We start from the raw sequence: 15,837 nt of genomic DNA, 5'->3' as shown, positions 1-15,837 counted from the left end.
GTGACCTCCCAAATCTCTGAAACAGGCTCTGCTGTCTGAAGCAGCCACTGAAAGTAGTAAAATCCATTGTTCTTTCCTTCCTGAAGTGTAATGTGTCTTTACGTATATACATATACATATATATATATATGTTCACAACACAGGGCCTCACAGAATAAAAGCAGGGTATTTCTCCCCATTTTTCTTGCTGTCATTGTCTGGTTGCCTGAGTACCTAGTAGTACTCATGAGCTTCTTAATGAACTTTATTCAGCGTACGTCTGTGACACCTCCATTACAGAGGCTGTAGGCTTGCTTATACCAGCTCACACTCTTGACTGGTTACTGTGCCTACAAGCCACTGGTGTGTGAGCGTTGACATGGATTATGTTGCATTTATGTTATTAGCACAGAGGCTCTGCTCCAGGAGGAGAATCAGCATCGAGGGTTTGTACTTACTCTGCAACTCTATCTTGAGAACCTGAGGTCTGGGAGCGTAGGTGGGGAGATGACATAAACAGGGAAGGTGCGTTCTGGCTTCATGAAGCCTCTGTGCAACCTGAGCCAAAGGGAGAGCAATCTTAGAAGGGACTCTGCCACATCTTGGCGATCTCTCAGTGTGGCTGAGCATCCTCTACCTACAGAGAGCAATTTATTGTGGCTGCTCACAGAACAGCGAGATGCCCCAGCTCACTTCTGCAGCTACGTCATGGGATACTCTGAATGCAAAGGAAGTTATTTGGCAGCTGGTTTCAGCAGACAATACCGTTGTTACTGCCAAATGCTTTCTTTCTGGCTTGCCTTGGGGTGGGCAGGGGGGAAACAGCCACAGCTAATTGGAAACAGGTATTTGTCTGCAGGTAGTGCTGCCAGACAGAAGCCCTTCTGCATCTCGCAGAATCCACGCAAGCTGCAGTCTATGAACAAGCCCCATGGGGAAAGGGATGAATTTTTCACACCTGTTTCTCCAAATTTAATAATAATAAAAAATTCCATGCGAGCTGAAGGAAGGCAACATTCCAGTAACATTTTGCTTTTACTGACTGAAATTTCCCGTAAGATGGGCCTCTGGCTATAGAATGGAAAATCTGTCCTCACTCACTTCCCCCCCAGTGCTGGGCGGACACATGGAGTCTGGTTGCTTTCTTCATTCTTGCCAGGGCTGCTGCAGTAGCTCTGTGCTTGTTAGTCCCGGGTGTTGTGAAGTCAGAGCCACGAGTCTGCCCGTCACAGGAGGCAGAGAGGCCTTGGTGGTTTGTTCCAGGGGACGTTCCTAAACCCTTTGTCACTTCATTACACAGCAAATTGAGAACAGACACCGGTAATGCAGACAGAAGGGAAGGGGGGTGGGGGGGTAAAGGAAAAAGGGGGAGTCATGAAGTCATGATAACATCAGAGAAATATCTGTAAAGTCCAGAAGTGCTTCTGCACTTTGGCCAAAGGCCAAGTGGAAATCCAAGATGCTTGATGTATTGAACTCTGGGTTTCCCACCACACTTCTTTTCGGTCATTTACCAACAGGTAGTGAGGCACAGAAACTTCTCAGTGTGGCTATTAACGTGTTGAGGTGGTGGAAAACTACAGAGGGAGGATGTGGGCTGAATGCAGCTATAATGGACTGGAATTCATGACACGGAGTAACTTGTTGGCTTTGTAAAATGGAATCACTTCCTCACTGTAACGAGCAATCTTGGACATGATCATTTTGGGATACCAAAGCACTGGCTGCTACATGAGTACTTGTAATCCTCATTGCATAATAGTGTCTGTAAAAAGCTTTTAAAAGAAAATAAAATATTTGGAATTTGATGGCTGAATCCATCCTCTCTCTGTTCTGCAGGCATCAATTTTAGAAGTCAGCCTTGTGGGAGTCACTGCCTTTGCCAGAATAAATGTGATTGAAACTAATAACATTAGGAATACACTCTCATAATTGTAAATAAATAAATATTTGCCCTTAAACTTATTTTGGATGAGAGAAACCTGAATGTACTCTAGCAAAATCAGGGCTGTTCTGGAGATAACAGATGAAAACAGATCTACAGCAGGAACTCTTTTCTTGGTTAGATCTTCACCTTGGTTGTGTGCTTCTGTGTGTTCCTTATTATAGACAGGAACTGCCATTCATTTGGCATAACCAAATAATTGAATTTACCCCCATATGCAGCAACAAGACTTTTCTGCTCTGTCTTGATAGTTCTGAATACATAGGTATTATTAAATGATTGGAACTGCCACTGCAGGAAAAGAAATGTCTATTCTTTCGTGAATTAAACTTGTGTATTGAATCAACTTCGTTTTGGAAGAATATTTGCACAATAGTGTCCTACAATTTTTCACTTGAAAAGCATCTGGATGAAAGAATTGTACTCAGAATAAAAACAGCTATTCCTATTGTTGCTCTGCCATATAAACGGGTTGCAAGCAATTTTATTTCAATATGGAATGATGTAGGTTATTCTGTTGTAGAAGTTACATTTTCTTTGTTAGATCTGAAACAGCAATGATCTTAAATCTGACCATAAACTGGGAAACTGGACAGTAATAATGTTCAGGGCTCAATTGCAAGCTTGCAATTTTTTGTTGAATTTGGGTCTTCGATGTTCCCAACAGTCACTCCATCTTTCCTTTTTGGTTCAAATTAGAGCTAAAACCTGGATTTCTAAAATATAGAAGCTACGTAAGAACTGAGCTAACCCATTTGAAGAAGTCTGGGATTACAGCTGTCTTTAATGAAATTTGAGTTAGCTACAGAAAACGTAAGTAAGCTAAATCCCATCTGCTTTGAGGTTTCCCTTTGGTCCCAGAAGCAGCCAACTGCAGGATATGAGGAGAGGTGTATGGGGTCCTACCGGAAACGCTGGGGGAAAGGCAAGGCAAGAAGGGGCCTCCCTCTGCTCCTCGTGTCTGTGTTTGTGATGTGACCTCACCGCTCCCTGCCCCACGTAGAGACACAGCGCAGTGTTGTGAAATGCAAGGAGAGAGCAGAGGAGCTTGTCTTCCCCCTGGACACCACACAGATGCGATCTGAGCTGGCATCACTCCCTTTTCCCATCACTTCTCTTAGTTCATAGATCACAGGGAAAATGGGCAGTGCCTATCCTACCTATCAGGACCCTTCTGCCCCCAGGATTTTGCTCTTGAATCTGTGGTTCCACATCCAGAGGTCTTCCTTGAAAGTGAGCATGTTAGTTCCAGCTCGCACATCAAGGATTTGGTTGCTCTGTACAAAGACTTTGCAGTTTGAACAGCTCTGTTTTTTGGCTCACATTCCTACTCCTTCAGTGAACCTTTCACTTCTTCAGCTGCCTGCAAGGACTGAGGGTTACAAAGCCAATGATGGGTTCTACATCAATCAGATTCTTGACTTCATAATGCTGCTCAGACTCAAAAGTAAGACAGAGAGGTTAAATGTCCCTATTTGCTAATTTGTAACCATAATTAATCATTTTTGAACAATTTTAGGATAAGCTTTGAATACCAGAAGCATAAGCGCCTACAACCAGGACAATAATTTGCCTACATGCTTGCTGACCTTACAGGAATGGCAGCAATGATGCAGGTGTTTTATAAAAGGATTAAACTGCAGCTTTTTTCTTAATTTCAAAAGGGTGTGTGATTGAAGGTCCTTCTGCATCTATCTTCCTTTGCATTTGGGTTTTGCCTTTAGCATTAAGACAGCTGTGATGATGTTTTCTGCTTTAAAGGCTGAGCATGGTTACCTTGAAAGTCAGTGAGTTTTGTTGTTCCTGTAATTTTCCCCTCAGGAAGCTCTACATTCATTTCAAGCTAATTTTACTAAACCGTGTTGGTTTTGGTATAGTTTGTTGTGCCCTAGGGAAAGTCTGTATGACATTTAAGGTCCCATCTCATTTTTTTTCTTTGCAAGTGCTTTGATAATTTTTTTTTTAAGAAATGAGCAGTTGGGATTCAATATTTCTCTTAAACTCGTGAAATTATTTTCTTTTAGTTACAGTGCAGCATGGCTCATGCTGATCAGAATTATAGCTAAGGGGGGTGGTAAGAGAGGGGGACAGACTTTTCATTGGGGTCTGTTGTGGTAGGACAGTGGGACATGGTTTGGGACTAAAAGGAGGGATTTTGGTTGGATATAAGGAAAATGCTGTTTACAATAAGGGTAAGCATGCTCACATCTGTGCTCTGTAACTGACTGCCCTTCAGGCTTTCATTGACATTAGGAATCTCATCACTTGAGGACATGTACTGATAGCAGCTATTGATACATCTGAATGGTTTTTAGCTAGAATGGATAAACACTACAGATTTTGCTTTGTTGTTGTTGCTGCTTAAGCTTCAGCGTGAAAATGGTTCCTGCAGAACTCTTAGGGGTGTGTTTAATGTCATTACCTGTAATTTTGGCATCAGTAAGCTTGAATACACAATTACAGTGAAGGGTGTTTATGTTCATTGTGATGGATAGAAGCACGTGGTCAAGTTTTTCTAATGAACTCAAGCACTTAGAAATGCAAATTGGCATGACGAGGTATAAAACCCTTGTTGGCAAGCAGATGAGGTGTTTTCCTGGTGCCATTTATGGCCTTACTGCTTACAAGTAATGCTGACATGCTGATAAAATCTTTATGCTATCTCAAACAGTAACCTTTGTTTTGTCTCTTGGTCCTCAGCACATTGGGATATTCTCCTCCCTCTTCCTATCTTGATACATAGCAAAAACCTTATTTTGCCTCAGAGACTTTTAATAAAGTCTACTGTAAGTTTAATTTATGCCAAAGATACTTTTGAAGATTAGAAGCTACTTTGCCACAGAGCCTGGCACCATCAGTTTGGATGGAAAATACTTAAACATTGGTACTGTTCTTCTTCTCAATTTACTCCTTATTTCTTGCAGTGAAGCTTTGATTCTTCTTGACTGATTTTTTCATTGGGCTCTCTAGATTTTATTTATAAATATTTTGGATACCACTAACAGTAAACTCTTGTCTAGTGTACATTATGAGTGTGTTGTTGCCTACCTTGCAAAAAACATCTGTTTCATAGGCCAGAGAAAGAGGTGTGAGGACATGACCAAGGTCGACTTTCAGAGCATGCAGTATGTTCTGTAACTGGCAGGATATTTAATATTTAATTGGGCATTATGGAGCCAAACTTTACTAGAGCACTCAGTATTGATAATCTGAGCATCATTTGCCAACCTCACCCTCAGATTCTGTGTTCATCTGCTCAGGTCAGACTTACCTTGGAGTAGGGATAAACTTTTGCATTTTCTAATATCAAAACAATGCCATTCAGCATGGGTTGCAATTATCAGAATCAATCCAGCCTCAAAGCAAATGTCATTGTCAACACTGTTGAATAAAATGTAGTCATACTGCTATTTACACTGGGAAAGGATGGTCTACGAATAACTATATAAAATAATATTCTCATTTAAACATATATGCACCGAACAGATAGTCTAGAGTTTGTAGTGTTTTTTGAAAACCCGTATTATATTTGAGAGCCATTAGTTCAGGAAGGAGGATATTAGTATACAGGCAACATGAATTGTTGTGAATATCAGATATTTAAAGCAAGAGTTTAGCTATTCAGATGCTATCTGAAAAAGAAGTTAAGCTATCTTCTTGTGTATTAGCAATGAGTGATTCCAAACAGCAGATGTAGAGGATTGACCCTGTGATATGATATATCTCTCTTTAAAGCTGCTCTTTTATCTTTCTCTTAACATTGCATGAGATAAACTGTAGTTGGTGGGTTCTGTTTCTCAGGCTGCCCTTCCTGAATCTGCTGTGGCTGTCTCTGCTGTGCTCTTGTGCTCTGCTGTTGAGCCTGGTGCTGCTCTAACATCATTTTTCTGCAAGAAATTTGCTTTCTTCCAGCTACAGGCACTGAATATTTCCCCTGGCTCCTGAAATTATCCAAATTGAGAATGTTTCCCTGCCCCAAGCCATGATCATATGGCCATTTGTTTCGTAAGTTATATTCCAGCGCTCAGTGCATTCCCATCTGCACACTATTGAAATCAGCTTTGCTACGTGCGTGGCAAGATGCATCTCAGGATGTGCTCATCTCTGTGCCTTCAGGGCAGCTTTCATACTGTCTGATATGCCGATACAAAATAAATTATTCCTGAGACTGGGTAGATCAATCCAAGCTTTCAAACTGAACTAAGTCTAATTACCTGTGTTGCAACAATGTTGTCCCAAGGTAACCATGAGTACGCAGTGTGAAATCCACTATTTTCCAGAATATTTAGTTGGGATCTCTTTTGTACTTTCATGCTGTCCTTGATTTCATGCTATTTCCAGCTGTTCCTAAACTTGTCTGTAACAATTATCCTTATATGTGTGAATTGCATCTCCAGTGTGAGCTCGTGTGTAAAAGACAGTAAACTCAGCTGCATATATAAAATTTAATGCTCGTTTACTTTCTCCTTTTCATTAAAATAGAAATCAACTGATATTGACAGTTATCTAGTGAAAGAGAACAGCACAGGGCAAATGATTCAGTTGTAATCCTTCATGTTTGACATCACAACCTAAAGCTATCTTTCCGATTAAAATACGTTTTTCCTTTTCTTTCATGTTATCATTTGCTTCTGACTCAGTGTATCACTCAGTATTTTCCACAGAGTGTATTTAAAGGTGGGTGAGCCAGAAAAGATAAAACCAGGACAGGCCTGGACTCTTACCTGACTCTCATTCATCGCATCACGGCACGTTGTTTGAAGTCAGGTAAGTGGGTGGAAAAAGATAAACCAAATTTTTCTCCTATATTTTGATTCAATAGCTGCTGGCAGAAGACCTGGTGTTAACAAACACTATAAAAACAAATCCCACAGATTGCTTCCTGTCGTTTCCTCACAAGCTTTCTGTCTTGCTTAGGCTTGTGGATGTGGACAGAGAAATAAAGTGTTTCTCAAATAGATCTGAAAGGACTTCTGAAGTAAGAGACAGCAAATGGTGCATTGTATGGGAACTGTCTGCTTCTCAGTCCCCATCAGATTTTATTGGGAAAGTCTCACATTGGGTTTTTACTCTTGAGTACAAATTTTAACTGAATTTCATAGGACTGTATAACTGGGGGAGAACTAGGGTGGGCTGGCACCGTGATCACCTTCAGAATATTCTGGGGAGAACAGTAGAAAAACACTGAGTATTTATTGGGGGCTGCATATGGTAACCTTATTGCCTTTGGAATCAATGGAAATGTCTAGAACAAGTTCTACTTTTAAGAGGTGTAGTGTTCGGAGGTCCCTCAGAGGTGTTCCAGAACCATGGAGATGTGGCACTGCAGGACGTGGTCAGTTGGCATGGTGGGACAGGTTGGGGTTGGACGTGTTGATCTTAGAGGTCTTTTCCAACCTTAATGATTCTATGATTCTAAGTCAGCAGAGAGAATCCAGTGCCTTTACTGGGGAGCAGTCAGCAGTTCTGACACTCTTTCCAGTAGGATCTCATTTCTGCTCTTATTGCATGACTGCTATGAAACACAGCATGCCAGAAAATTAAAGCAAAAATTGAAAATGAGTGCTCATAAATAGAGCTGATAGAGGTGCATCCTTGATTGTACTGAAGCATTTGATCTCAGTGTTTCTTGAATACTTCTGCAGTTGCTCGGAGAAATGGGATCTGTTTGTTGTAAAAATCATTTGCATAAATGTCACCAAGACTTGCTTGCTTTTTCTGTCAGCATTTGTTTAGAAATGACTGAGAGTTGTGCTGTGCATTGAAGAAGGGATTGAGCTCAGTGTTATTGTTACACGTCAGAAAATAAACACAGGAATCACTGGTAAATAGGAAATCCCCAGCAAAGAAAATCTGACTCGTGTTACCAAAAGAACTCTGTTTTCTGTAATGATAATAATAATAATAATGATTCTAAAATGGCAGTTCAGAATTCCAAGGCCAGGAATTCCCCATCCTTTCCTGAAAGTGGAGGATGGGCCAAGTTTCCCTGATAGTGCTGTGCCTCTGAAGCAGGAAAAGGAAAAAATCCTAAAAGTGATGTGAGTCCATAGGGTCTGGGGAAGGCCAGCTGGGAGGAGACATGCTCAGAAAGAGAGAATGCTCAGAATGGCCTGGACAGCCCCTCTTAATTCTCGTGAGCATCCTTGTTGCTGAGTAGGACCCCGCTGCTTTCTTACTGGGTAGTCCTACAGCCTCTGAGATAGGTGGATAATGTTTAAAGGGGGTTTGGATCAGTCTTGCTTCTGAAATGGTGAAGCAATTTCATCCTTTCATCCCTTCTCCTAGAACACAGACATGACAGAGCTCTGTATTTCGCCCTGCAGCTCCTCTCCCTTTAAATACCCCCACCCCAAAAGAAAAAAAAGTAATGCCAGATAGAAGGGAGCTGAGTGCTGAAGGTAATTCTTTAACTGTGATCACAACTCTTTGCCATGAGGCCGAGATTTGGGAGCAACCAGGAGATACTCTGAACAGCATTGTGCATTACCCACAGCCCTGGGATGACTAAGGGACTCGTGGAGTGCTTGGAGGATCTTTCCAACACCCAACTGCATAGTCTCCCTTTTTTTAAAGCCCAGGATGCTGCCCAGCCCCGCTGTCCCCTCAGCTGAGGTAAAGCAGAAGCTGGGATGCAGAGATCACAAGCCTGGAAAGACCGATGTGTGCCAGATCGGCAGCTTGTTTTGTGCACATCTGAGCTGTTCTGCTCATCCCCACGGAGCGGTGCCAGCTTCACTGGCTGCCCATCAGCCCCAGCACACTCGGAGGGACTTTCTGGAATGGAAACCCTGTGCTTGTGATCCCCCTGAGTTCAGTTTGCTACTCTTTCACAGTGTTAAAACAATGGGGATGGGGGTTGAAATTCCTGATAATGCACTCTGCTGATGCTGTAAGGAAAATATTCCTCTTTCTGAGTCATTTGCCCTGAGCTGACTTTTTTTTTTTGTTTGTTTGAGCGGTTCAGGGGTTTCCTTCTTTAGCCATAAACTGCATGCAAATTCTTTGTGTGTGTGTGTATGACAGTGTGTGTCTGTAAGAGCGTGTGTGTTTCTTCAGAAGCTAAGCCAAAGAGAGAGGCTGTTCCTTTAAAGCAAAACTGAAAAAAAAAAAAAAAAAAATGCCTCCAGGCATCCTATTACAGTGGAATGAGCCAAGGATCAGGATTTGCAGCTCAGCTATATAAACCCAGCAGAATCTGGCTGATCAGACCAGGGTGCCGCTCTGTCAAACGCTCCTTTCGCACACGCGCACCAAATGAGACGGCACAACTTCTCTGAGTTTTGACAGGACGGCGAGGAAGTCGGGAGCTGGTAGCTGGCTGCAATACCTCTGCTTGGTGGAGGCTGCTCACAGCGGGATCTGATCTGTCAGCCCACACGGTAAGCCTGCTTCCTTCCTCAATTAAAATATCAGCTCTTTTCCCACCCAAGTCTGCAATAACGATCCGTTGCGACCGTGGCAGCTGTGACTTTGTTCAGTTGGAGCAGGCACGGGTTTTAGGGAGTGTTTCATCTTTCGTTTGTCTGTGCTCCCTGATGGCATAACAACGTAGGAAAGGTTTCAATGGCATTGATCTGATCCGATGAATGAATGGAAGATGGGTTGGTTGAGTGCTGGTAGTTGACAGGTTGGGCAGAAAGTTGGGTTTGGAGTTTTGTCTTGGCTCATCAAGGTAAACGTGTCTACTGTTCTCACACTGTGCACCAGACAAAATACACTTGTGATTCTCAGTCCTCACAGGTGACTCTTCCTATGCTCTGCTGTACAACCTGGGAAAGAATCAGGCCTTTTTTCATTTGCTGTCTGCACGCCTATTTGCACTGAAGCCTTTGTCACCTTCCTCCCTGCCTCCACTTGGCTCCAGTTTCTTTTAAAGCCCACCACTGTCTGAGTTTGCACTGGGGAGCCAAAAACAAAAGAGGGTTCAGCCTGTAGCTTGTTTCCAAGTGCTGACATGGGTGGGTTCTGGGCAGCAGGAGGGTTAAATTTTCCATCATTGTGGAAAAATGAAGACACTTGCTTTACGGTGTGCCTCGGCAGCTGCCTTGTGCACTGAACTTTTCTGCATGACTGTGTCTGCGCTTAGGCTCAATTTGGCATGAAATAGAGAGGCTGACCAGGAGAAAGTCATTGCAGCTAGCTCCATTTGAGACTTAAGGACACTTACTCAAAACTTCATGTTCAATCACCTTTGCAGAGTTTCCTCTAAGTCATTTGCTCTCTGGCTACTTGGGGGAGTTTTTGGCAATCGCTCTAAACTGTATCACATCACACACTGAACGTGGTGTGTTCAGATGGTTGTGATGTGTTCCATCGCACATTGGAGACATGAAGTTAAAAAGCAGAGTAAGGTGTTTATCAAATTGCCCTTTATGTAAAAGGAACAGAAATCAGTGAGTTGTGTGCTGTTGTATAGACAGGGCAAAAACCTTCCCATCAGGCTGGTGTGTGTGCTTTTTACCTAGATCTTTCAAAAATTAAACAAAAAAGAAGTTAAATAATGGCAATTCATTTTACACGCTTCATGGATGATGTTACAATGTCTTTGGTTTGTTATTATGGCCAGGCTCTGCGTTGCCTTTTAGAGCTGTGAAGCCTTACAGGTGCCGCAGGCAGTGAATGAGATGGGCAGCGGGGGGCTGTGATCGTGCCTTGAATTCTAGGAAGAGTGGCAGAAAAGGGTTAAGGGCACTCTTTTTTTTTCTTCTTTTTTTTCCCCCTCACTGCTAATGGAAGCTTAGTAGCAAATGAAACGTTTAGCCAAAGTAAGGGCACAGCCTGCCTGCAGCTGACCTTCCCTGGCATTGAGTTTTGAATGCACTTGAAGTGACTCAGTGAGTTCCAGTGAGTCCCCATTGCTGCCTCTGCTCTGTGCTGGGGAAAGGATGTGTGCCTGAACTGAGCAGGGGACAGGCAGCTGAAGGGGCAGAGCGAAAAGAGATGTTGTGCAGGGCAACAACACATGTTGTGCTTGCCTCCCCATCACTGACCCCACCACATCACCATCCTCAGCAAATTGCTATTCGTTTGCCCCCTTTGCTTTTTGCTTATTACTTTTATCCTCTGGCTTCTTGCAGCCCAGGGAGAACTCTTTCTGAGTTCCAGTCCTTGATCTTGTAACTACCATTAATGTTTTCAAGGCTATAGAAAAGCCCTGTGATCTGCTGAAAAGCATGCAATCTGCACATCAGGGTTCCCTGTCTCCTTTGGAGGGGAAGCTGATACACTGCTGCAGAAGTCTCATCCAGGTGCACTGTGGAAATAGATACATGATAAGAGAAAACAAGCCAGATCCAGTGCTCCCGGTGGAATAATGGTGCTTAATGATGTTGGATCTTAACTGAAGCATCCCTAAACTCACACTAAAAAGTGCTCCACAGAGCTACAAGTAACTGTTAGCTGGAGGTTTCTGTTAATAGAAATCAAACCATTGTGCAGGCAGAGCAGTATTTCTGTAGGTGTTCAATGTTCAGGTGGTGATAGCATATTTTTAATATTACTGCTTTTTTTTGTAAGAATATCTATAAAAAGCCAAAGACTATTCACAAGTGAAGATGTTCTGACTTGCTGTAAAGAGGCTGTCAAAGTGTTTTGTTGGGCATTGTTTCCCTTTTTGATAAATGATGAGGTGGGAAGGTGTGTGCTTCTTGAGAGCTTTTCATCCTTTCATTCCCAAGAGCAAAGCCGAGGAGAAAATGAGGAGCATTGGAAGCAGTGAGGTCGCTTTGGAGCCAGAGCTCCAATCCTTTCATCATTCTGGTAAAACCACTGAAATAACAGACCTGTTCTTGTAGTTGTCTGCCTTTTTCCCAGTGCAACAAGTCAGTCTGTTCCTTTAGCTTTGTAGGATGTGTTAAGGGGCTTGAGTGGTGCTGAGCAGCAGTGCAATGTACTGGATTGCATGGTGTTGTTGGTATAAATGGATGTCTCACACTTGCAGATCTGTAAGGGAATAGCAGTGTTCATTCTGTAGGCTGTTTCCATCAGTGAACCCAGTCATCTGCCTGGGTTAGACATGGATTTGCAATATAGTATAGCAGAGAGTGGTTTCTATTTCATTGTTAAGCACCTGTCCTAATCCTGTGGAGTACAGTGAAACAGCAGAAATTCAGACTTCTGGTTTGAAGTCAGTGATAATATATTCAACCTTGGTGACATTCCATCACAGCACTGCTCAGCTCAGGGGCCACTGACTGTTTTGAGGTCTGGCGTCTTGAAAAGCTCTGAGCTTAGAAGGGTATAATTGATATCACTTGAAAGTCAGAAATCTCAACTTCTCAATAGCGAAAACGTGTTTGTTTTGAACTGTGACAGATTGGGATACTGGGCTTTAAAACTATGCTCTGATTTACCAACCATGCACTTTTTCAGATTTAGTTTCTGGTATAAATTTAGTGCATCCTTCTCAAGGGCTGATCACTGTCATCAAAACCAATGGCTATCAACCACAGGTGTCTACAGTGGCTACAAACCACCAGGTGGTAGCTATTCCTTATAGTGCTAAGTGAGTGGACAATGTAATGTCCTTGTTAGCAAAGTAGGAAACTAAAGAGGATAACCTGCACAGGTCATCATCATCCAAATGCAGAAATATGCAATAGCAGTGTGAGGAATTGTAGGACAAGTAGCTTTCAGTTCTGGGCAGAAAATACTAAAACTGGAACTTGAGCTGGAAATGAAGGGATGTGTACAGGTCAGTTTTGAATTTACAGTATGTGATTTAATTGGTTAAACTGCTCGATGTCAAAGTGGATTTGCTGTCTGTGGCTTGTTGGTTTTGTGATGGTTGGAGTGGATGATCTTGTAGGTCTTTTCCAACCCTGGTGTTTCCATGATTCTGTGTTTATTAGAAATTGATGGTGGTGCTCCTACTGCTACAGCACATTAGTTTGTCATGGTATTACAGAGAGTGAGTTGCCGTTGTAAGTGATGCTCTCTACCACAAAGAATTATCATTAGCAGTCCAAAAATTCTTTGTGTTGTGAAGAGAAAAGAAGGAGGAAGCAGGAGAGTTCTCTGAGGAATGGGAACACTGGGAAGAAGATCAAATGGACAACCCTGGGACACAGCATTGAGCTGTCTCTGTTTCCACTGACCTCTGGGTTTTATTCAGGTGTGAAATGTCCCCCAGCTCAGTGCTCACTGTCCGTTTGTTCTTTTGACCCTCTGTCCAATCTGAACTGAAGTTAAATGCCTTCCACATGTGGGAAAAGTTAAAAGCTGGGCATTCATCCAGAACCATATGAAATCTTTCAATGTATGACGTAACTGAAGTGGGCAGACTGGGGAAGGGGAGGCAGAAAGGATCTGTGCCTGATGCGGTCTTTTGGTTCAGCAGACGGTATTTGGGCACTGAAAGAAGGAATGTGATAGGGATCTTTCTGCTGCAAGTACAAATTTTGAAGTACTTATTATCTCTTTTTAACATTCACAAATAGGAGCAAGCTCGTTACACAGCACTGGAATGATGTACGAGGGCTGCTCCAAAACTAATGCCTCCTATTTAATTGTGTTGGCTCATGATGTCAGAGGCAGATATTGGTGGGATGGCAGCAGAGGCTGAACTTTACCCACCAATATTCTGTTACATTTTGTTGTCATGTGACAGATGGCAGCAGATGAGAATGAACAGTGGATGTGAGTACAGTGAGGGGTGCATTTCAGCAGTGGCATGAAAGATAAGCCATATTCTGGATAGACATGAACAGCTCTCACACCACAAAATGAAGAGCATCTCAATCAGCTCATCTGCACAAATCTGATAATCATAGTCACCACGTGAAAAAATAGTGTTTTGTAGCTGAGAATTTGCTCTATCAAATAGTGTTATTGTACTCTTTGTATCTGTTGTAGTTTCCATGGAAATAATAAGAGGCATTACTTTCAGACTGACATATGCACATGCATTTATAACTAGACATGACCTTAATGTATTTTACTGAATTAATGTGTGCATCCTTTCTCTTTTTCCTACGTACTGCATATCGTGTTGCTGACAAAACAAGAACCCTTATAGCTTCAGTCAGTCTATCTGAACTTTGTTATAGTGCCCTTACAGAATACCAGTTAATATCTGGGCTGACATTATATCCCACAAAACACTCATCAAAAACAAATGTGAGATTTTGAGGCCCAGGTTATGGAATCAGAAAGAATAATCTTCCATTTATGTTTTTGTTTCACTTCTGCATGAGTCAGTCCCCAAAGATAAATTCATCCTGAGTTGATCCTGTTGTAAGCAATTTCTCCAAATTCACATCCTTAATTGTCTTGCCACTGCAGATTCAATTAAACTAAGGTGGGATGTTGCCAAGAACTTCCAACTAGAGAGTCCCTGTGTACAAATAGCCTGTGGCATTTTGTATTCTTTGGGGAGCGGAGAACAACGTTGCCAAGTTTGCATTCAGTCATCCATCACATATTAGCCTACTGGAGGTCCATTCTTCCCTAGCAATAGGGGAGCTCTGCTTCCTACTTAGAAAGATTACTCACTCAGAAAGCTCTTTCCCTGTAACCAGAACTGCACAGGGAAGAGAAAGGAAGCTTTCTTCAATTCATATAAGCGCTCAGTTTCCAAACCCTTGACAAAAATGATATTGTTTCATGCTTAGAAAATATATTCTTTTTAGTAATTGAGTAGAAAGTACAGGGTGGTGGAACAGAATTTTTTTAATATGTTTCAAAAACAATTACTTGAATCATAGATGTGACAAAGGTCTATTGTAGTGGTCTGCCTCTTCCCCATGCTGGGCTGTAGCATGGGCTGTATGTGTACAGATATTGGCCAAGATATTCAAAGGAGTCTGAAATTGGGCGCCTGGGAAATTCCACTGCAATGGGTTTGTTTCAACTAAGTGCTTGAGCATTTGTCTGTACTTTATCCCAGGGAGCACCAGAACATCAAAACCTTGTGTCTGCAGTGGGCAGTCTCTTCTGTTCGATGGAAAGCCTCTCTTTGGATGGGGCAGTTGTACATGGCTGTGCCAGATTTAGTGGTTATCTTCTTTCTGGCATGATCTCATTTTGTCAGAAGTCAGTTTGTCAGGCTTTCTAAAGGGGTTTAGTGTCCACTTTGCACCAGTTCTTTGTTTTGACTGGTTCCTTTGGAGAACCAGCTTCTTCTGGATACACTGAATCCTCCTAAATGGTTTCTCTGTGCTGTGTGACAAAGGTTTATGCCAGGAAAGATATAAAGGTACCCCGTGATGTATAGGCAATCCATTCCACTTAGTGAACACAGTGTAACACATTTTTTTCCTTTACTTGTGGCTTGTACTTCCCTTCTGCACTGCTTGTACTGCAGTAATTCAAGGCTGACTCAGAATGAATGCTGCACACTGTGGGCTACAAGTGAAATGAGAACAGGATGCATATTAAGGGAAAGGTCTCAGATCGTTTTTCTTATTGAAGTATTTTGGCAATGTAAATAGTTTCCAGGAAAAAACGCTGGTGTTTCCCATGGTGAGCGCTCCTTATGAATGTCCTATCTATTTTTCCAGATTGGTGGCCAAGTGAAGTGTTTATAGGAGGATACACCATCCACAAGCCAGGGAATTTATATTTCCACTGCCAAATGTTAATTAGCATATAGGTTTGCACACTTCACAGGTTAGCAAAGCAATCACAGCAGTCCACCACAGCACCACAAGCGCTGCAGCTCCAGGTTTGATGGAAAGAAAGAAAGGCCTAGAGAGAGAGCCATTCTCAAATAAATTAGCACTATTGGTACTTTTCTTCTTGTTCTCAGGCTACTGTTTCATGTGCTATTTATTTGCCTCACTAGTACACTGGGATTTGAGAGGGTCACTGGCAGAAGGTAGGAAATATGGTCGCCTACCAGCCAGTATGTGTGCCTGTCCCTGCCTTCCCCATCTGTGGACATGGAACCTAGCCGAGTATCTACGTCCTCC

General features: G+C 42.4%; 1 protein-coding gene across 4 annotated transcripts in view; it reads left to right on the top strand.

Annotated features, from left to right (window-relative positions):
* Positions 1–15,837, top strand: part of TNC (tenascin C) — a 154,707-nt gene that overhangs the window by 79,100 nt on the left and 59,770 nt on the right. For 3 of the 4 annotated variants that reach the window (XM_048966175.1, XM_048966172.1, XM_048966176.1), the window contains exon 1: positions 9,117–9,306. The exons of the other annotated variant lie outside the window; for it this stretch is intronic. The gene's annotated coding sequence lies outside the window, so the exon portion shown is untranslated. Of the gene's footprint in view, positions 1–9,116; positions 9,307–15,837 lie in introns of those variants that run through there. 4 annotated transcript variants of the gene reach the window in all.

Source organism: Lagopus muta, chromosome 19 (assembly GCF_023343835.1).
Source record: "Lagopus muta isolate bLagMut1 chromosome 19, bLagMut1 primary, whole genome shotgun sequence".
Lineage (NCBI taxonomy): Eukaryota > Metazoa > Chordata > Aves > Galliformes > Phasianidae > Lagopus > Lagopus muta.
This window is presented reverse-complemented; position numbering and strand designations above follow the sequence as displayed.